General features: G+C 46.6%; 1 protein-coding gene across 2 annotated transcripts in view; it reads left to right on the top strand.

The window, feature by feature from the left end:
* The first annotated feature begins 577 nt into the window (after positions 1–577).
* TMEM150C (transmembrane protein 150C) overlaps positions 578–6,000 on the top strand; it is an 85,314-nt gene continuing 79,891 nt past the window's right edge. The window contains exon 1 of one of the 2 annotated variants that reach the window (XM_036337743.1): positions 578–860. The gene's annotated coding sequence lies outside the window, so the exon portion shown is untranslated. The remainder of the gene's footprint in view (positions 861–6,000) is intronic. The other variant, XM_036337735.1, reaches the window with a different exon arrangement.

The following is a 6,000-nucleotide window of genomic DNA, read 5'->3' as shown; positions in this document are numbered from 1 at the left end:
AGCACATACTTTCAGGGGATTTTAGATTAGAATTAAGTTCTTTGTTTTTGCTATTTTCACCGAAGGGGTAGCAGTCCCATTTGTTAAGGTGAGGAAAACAGCCTGGTACCAGGAGAAAACAATAACAAATCAATATATACACATGTAAACAATAATTACAAGAGTGTGGGGGAAGAGAGAGTTCACGAATGTTAAATTGGGGAATTCGAACCGTGTGCTTTGAGAGGAAACAGATAAATGAGACAGGTGTGGTACAGAGGCCCCAAAAAGAATGGAGATCAGTCTGACTAAGGCAGGATGATAAAGGACCTACTGTGTGTGGGCGCCCCCTAAAACTAAGTTACATGGTGAGCGCCTGATAAAAATGGCACCGATCCAGCTGCTGCTAGAGGTCACTGACATGATGCCACTGGTAGATCGGGGTCTGGGGTGGGGGAAGCTATTAAAATGCTGATGAATACAGTTTTGTGACAGACTCTGGGAGATTCTGGGAGGGAGAGAGCAAGCTGGCGCTGGGAGGGCGGCCTTGGAGTACGCCATTCATCCTCAGGGTCAGAAGTTGGCCCGGTGTTTGTTCTTTACGATGAAACAAAACCGCGGGAGAGCGCTGAGCGGTGGAGAACTACATCCAGCCAGTGGGCATTCAAATGATTTTTAGCTGCGATGTGCAAAAACCCTAGGTGCGCGGACAGAAGGGAGCCAGCCAGAAGGTTACGACAGGTCAGGAATAAATAACCAGCAGGCGGAGGATCCCTCAGATTCCGTCCTTCCTTTTGTCGGGTGCGGAGCGCCCGGCGAGCGCGTCCACAAAGGCTTTGGGAAGAAGCGATTCCGCGCTGCACACTCGGCTCCAGCCCCGGGTAACGATCAGGGACCCCGAGGGGTGGTGGAAGCGGGGGCCCGGGGGCCCGCTCTCGCTGGCAGGGGCCCCACCATAAGTCGGGGGCGGGCCGCGGCTCGGCGGACGGCAGATCCCACCCCTTCCTTAGAGAAGCGCCCTCCTCGCCAGGACTGCAGCCGCCGCCGCCGCCGCCGCAGGTCACGGCCCCGCGAGGCGCCCGCCGCCCCGCCGCCCCGCCGCCCCGGAGCAGGTAGGCGCTTCGCTCGCGGCGCCCCGTCCCCCGCCCGGGCCGCCGAGCAGCCAGGGGGCGTTGGGCCCGGCTCCGCTCCCAGCCCGGAGGCGGAGACCGGGAGCGGCGGGAGCTGCAGCGGGGCTCCGGCGGCGGGGCCCGGCTCGGCTCCATCACTCGCCTCGGAGCGCCCCGGGCGCTGGGCCGCCGGCCCGACCCCCGCGAGCGCACGCCCCGAGCGCGGCGCAGGTGCGGGCGGCTCCCGGTCCCCCGCGGACGCAGCGCCGAGCCGGCGCCCGGTCCCGCCGCCGCAGTGCCGCTGCCCAGCCCCGCGCCCCCCGCCGGCTGCGGCGCAGCTCCCGTCCTTTGACAGGTGTCCCCGCTCCCGCCCGGCGGGTACCCAGGTCTTTGTTGTCGGGGGACTTTGGCGGGAAGGGACCCCAAGTTCGGCCTCCAGCCTCCTGGCCGTTCGGCTCACTTTACCGTTAGCCCAGCCGGGCTGAGCGGCGGGCGGCCGGGAAGGAGCAGCAACTTGCCTGCCGCGCGCGCCGCCCTCCGTTCTCCACGCTCCGCGCTCGGCCGGGCTGGCTTCTCCGGGGCGCGCGCTGGGGGAAGAAAAGGGGTTTTCCGTCTCTCGGGGTTACCAATGCTGTTTGGGGGCATCCGCTACAATTAGAAATAAAGCGATTAGGTTGGGTGATGGTGAGAGCCCTTGTTTGGTGGTTTTCTCTTTTAAATAAATCAAACGGACTCAGAGGACGAGGGAGTTTTCCCGTTTTTAATTCATATTCCTTTTCTCTCAATTCATCCCTCTCCTCCGTCCACCCTACCTATAATGCACTTGGTTATATCTCAGACATTTTACTGGTTTGCGGGGGTCAGGTTTATTCCTGCCAGACCTTCTCTCACGGCTAAGCCAGGATTGTGACTACGAAGATGAGAACAGCCCAGTTGGAATGGAAGCCCCTCTCCTTGAAGGAACCCATTCTGACTTCCTATATGTGAGGTCCTGTTAGGGAACCAAACATAATAAATGACGTGTTTTGCTTTTTAAAGTTCTTGGATCCGTCTTGCACCTCACTTTTCACTTCTAATACGTATATCTTGGGGAATTTTCCATGTTAATGCTTAAAGAGTTCTCTCTTTAGATGGCTGCTTATTATTCAGTTGATAATAAATTATTATCAATGCTTCCAAATAAAGTTATTGGATCTATTAGAATAACAAAGCCTAAGCGGTAATGTTAGTTTCTGCTTCATTTCTCTGCTTGAATCAAAGGCAGGTTTTTGTTTTTTTTTATATTGCAGGGCTGTAACTCCATTCTAGGCTGCAACTCATCAAAACGATAGGCGAATGTGGATGTATACCTTCCATGGTAACAGTTGATAAATTGACCTAATTAACATTTTCAAAGAAAATTGTTAGGCTCATATATGTAATATTTGCAGATCAAAGAATCTTAGAGTCTCAGCTCTCATGCATTAAATCCCAAATTTTTTCTTCTATTTGTCCTAGAGATACCATGTTTCCAGGATTAACGATAGCTGTCACTTCTTAATGAACTAGAAATGTAAATTTAATCTTCATGGCATAGCATAGGAATTTTAATGATGTGTCCTTTATTTATACACATTTAATAAATGTCTTGCAAGCTCCCCAAGTTGGAAGCTCAAAAACTGGACATGGTAAATAAAAGGATGAAGCAGTTTTGCTCATAATGACTAGATGGCAGATGTTTTGACATTGAGCAAACAAAGTATTTGGAAAATGCATGTTTCTTATAATCTGCCATCAAAGGCAATCTGTTTGGATTATTTAAATCAACATTAAAGTGTCTTTATAACATACTCTTGTTTCTCTTCAGATCGCATAAATCTTTCGCCTTTTACTAAAGTGTCTTTATAACAATTGCTTAATTTATGCATTTCACATCAAATGCCTTTCACAGGTTGCTTTGCAGAGGAGATTTGCTCTGTGGCATATATATATATATATATATATATATATATATATATATATTATATAAACATAATAATTCCTCATGTTTAGGCTTTGTTATAAAACAGCAATTTTCAACCAGTGTGCATCATGGGATACTTGACTAGTCAGGGGCACTGACCTTTTTTCCCTTAGATTGTCAAATTTAAAAAAACGACAGCAGCCAACACAACAATAACCATCTGGTGTGAATGAATCAAACTTATACCTCTTTTTGTCAGATCGGCAAAAAATAGATTTTCTGGTGTGCTGCAGAATTTTAGTAATTAGTTTACGTGTGCCACGAGATGGAAAGGGTAGAAAATCACTGTTGGAGAGCCATCACACTCATGCCTCCGGCGACTTTGCAGGGGTTTTGTGTTGTGCTGACCTGGCCTCTCTGAGATCTCTCTTACCTGTCCTCCTGCCTTGTTTCTCTGTGACCTGGGCACACCCCTGCAGGACAGTGGCCAGGTCAGCAGGGCACCTGGAATCACGACAGAGGGAAAACTAGCTGGCCCCGCCATCTCAGCCACTGGTTTCTCTACGCTATAATCCGGCCAGTTGGGATCAGTTGAGTAACCAATTCAGCAAGACAGACACAGACAAGATAATGTATTCCCTCTCAGTTTTCCCCTTCAGGAGAAGGATCTACAGCAGTGGTTCTCAACCTGTGGGTCTCGACCCCTTTGACGGTCGAACAACCCTTTCACAGGGGTCGCCTAAGACCATCCTGCATATCAGATATTTACATTACGATTCATAACAGTAGCAACATTACAGTTATGAAGTAGCAACGAAAATAATTTTATGGTTGGGTCACAACATGAGGGACTGTATTTAAAGGGCCAGAAGGTTGAGAACCACTGATCTATAGTGCTCAAAATCCACACTATGGTGGGGATTACGTTCTGTGCAGCGCAAATGTGATAAAGTTCTCAAAATGTGATACGAAGACCAGGTGTTGTTGAATCTGAGTCTCAGTTCATGAAAAAGCTAGGGACACACCAGATGTGTGAGAGAGATTTTCCTCGTTCTCAGGGTAACAGAAGTGGGTCCCTTCTTATTTTAACTATAAACTTTTATTCCTGGAGCTGATGGTACCATGTATTTTTATGTTTTTGGTTTGTTTTTTTGTTTTGTTTTTATAAATTGCTCTAAGCACTTTCAAACTAAGTTAGTGGAACTTTAACAAGCTATTGTGATCATCCAATAATCATTTCCTAGCATGTTTGGATTTTGAAAAACAACTTGTGGCAGCGGAAGGTCAGTGCAAAGAGATTTTAAATAGGCCGGTTGGAATGATATTTTGAGATCATAATCGAATCTTTGGCAGTCGCCTTTAAATTCAACTCCACAGCCCTGGCCGATGTGGTTCAGTTGGTTGGACATCATCCCATGCACTGAACGGTTGCTGATTTGATTCCTGATCAGGGCACATGCCCAGGTTGCAGGCTTGATCCCCAGTAGGGGATATGCTCTCACTTCGATGTTTCTCTCTCTTCCTCCCCCTGTCTCTCTAAAAATCAATTTTAAAATCTTTAAAAAAATAAATTCAATTCCACATTATTCAAAGTCAAGCTAGTTCTGCTGGGTAGGACTTGGAAGTCTTTTTACCAAATGAGAAGTGAACAATTTTCTTTTTAGCATCTGTAAATGGCTTTTCTCTTGGTCAGTGCTGTCCAATAAAACTTTCTGCAGTGATGAAAATATTCTATAATCTGCCCAGCGTGGTAGCCAAGAGCCACACGTGACTGAGTACTAAAAATTTGAAAAATGTCTAGTGCAATTGAAGAACTGAATTTTCATTTTTATTTAATTTTAATTAACTTAAATAGCTACTGGGGCTATTGGCTACCATACTGGACAGTGAAGCTCTAAATTCTCTCCACCCATCTCCTGTAGAAATAACACGTGATGGTAATATTCCTTTAGTTAGAAGCAAGTGGAAATTGACGTCAATAGAGCCAAGAATGAGGCAGATTTGACTCTGTAATCCTGTTGTTACCAAAAAAACCAAAAAAAACTTGTATTTACTCTAAAGAACATGTTTAATGCTGACGTTCAACTCTAAAAATAAAACTTCGCTTTTAAATTCGATGTCTGCTAGCCACAAAAATAAGCATCACCCAGAATTGTTTAGTTGCTTGGCCTCACATGTCTGGGTTCTTGAACTTTTTGAATTTGCTCTCTTGCACATTATAGAATCGTTTATTCTGCGAGTTGGTTTCTGCACTTTTTAAATTTTTCAAGGGGAGGGAGACTTGGGAAGGGGTAGAAATTGAAGGTGAGTTGCACCCTCCACCCCCTGCAGTTACAGAAGCACTATGACAAGTCTGACAAGTGAGTTCACCTGCCTCAAGGAGTGGCTGAGGCTCTGTCTCTCCAGCGCCCTCTTGTCTAGTTTCTTTCCCTTGGGCTTCAAACCCAGCTCTTCTTTTTCAGCCCAGCCCCTGGCGCTGAACAAATCCACTTAAAAAATTACCTACCATTATTTTTGGTAAAACCATTAAAATGGGATTTTTAAAAAATATATATTTCTTATTGATTTTTCACAGAGAGGAAGGGAGAGAGATAGAGAGTTAGAAACATCGATAGGCTGCCTTCTGCACACCTCCTACTGGGGATGTGCCCACAACCAAAGTACATGCCCTTGACCGGAATCGAACCTGGGACCTTTCAGTCCGCAGGCTGACGCTCTATCCACTGAGCCAAACCAGTTAGGGCTAAAATGGGATTTTATTTAACATCTACCATGTTTCAATTTTTAGACTAATCTGTTGTGATTAAAGCCATCATTTGAGAGTGACACATTTTTAATTAGACTTTTTCACAAGACACGGCCTCTCATATTTATTGTAAGTGACTGACCATCCCTCTACCTAGGACACCTCTCCTCAGGCCAGAGCTCAGGGTCCTGGTGGTCCCCCTTCAAATGGAGGGACTCTTCCTC

This window comes from Myotis myotis, unplaced genomic scaffold (assembly GCF_014108235.1).
Source record: "Myotis myotis isolate mMyoMyo1 unplaced genomic scaffold, mMyoMyo1.p scaffold_m19_p_1, whole genome shotgun sequence".
Lineage (NCBI taxonomy): Eukaryota > Metazoa > Chordata > Mammalia > Chiroptera > Vespertilionidae > Myotis > Myotis myotis.
This window is presented reverse-complemented; position numbering and strand designations above follow the sequence as displayed.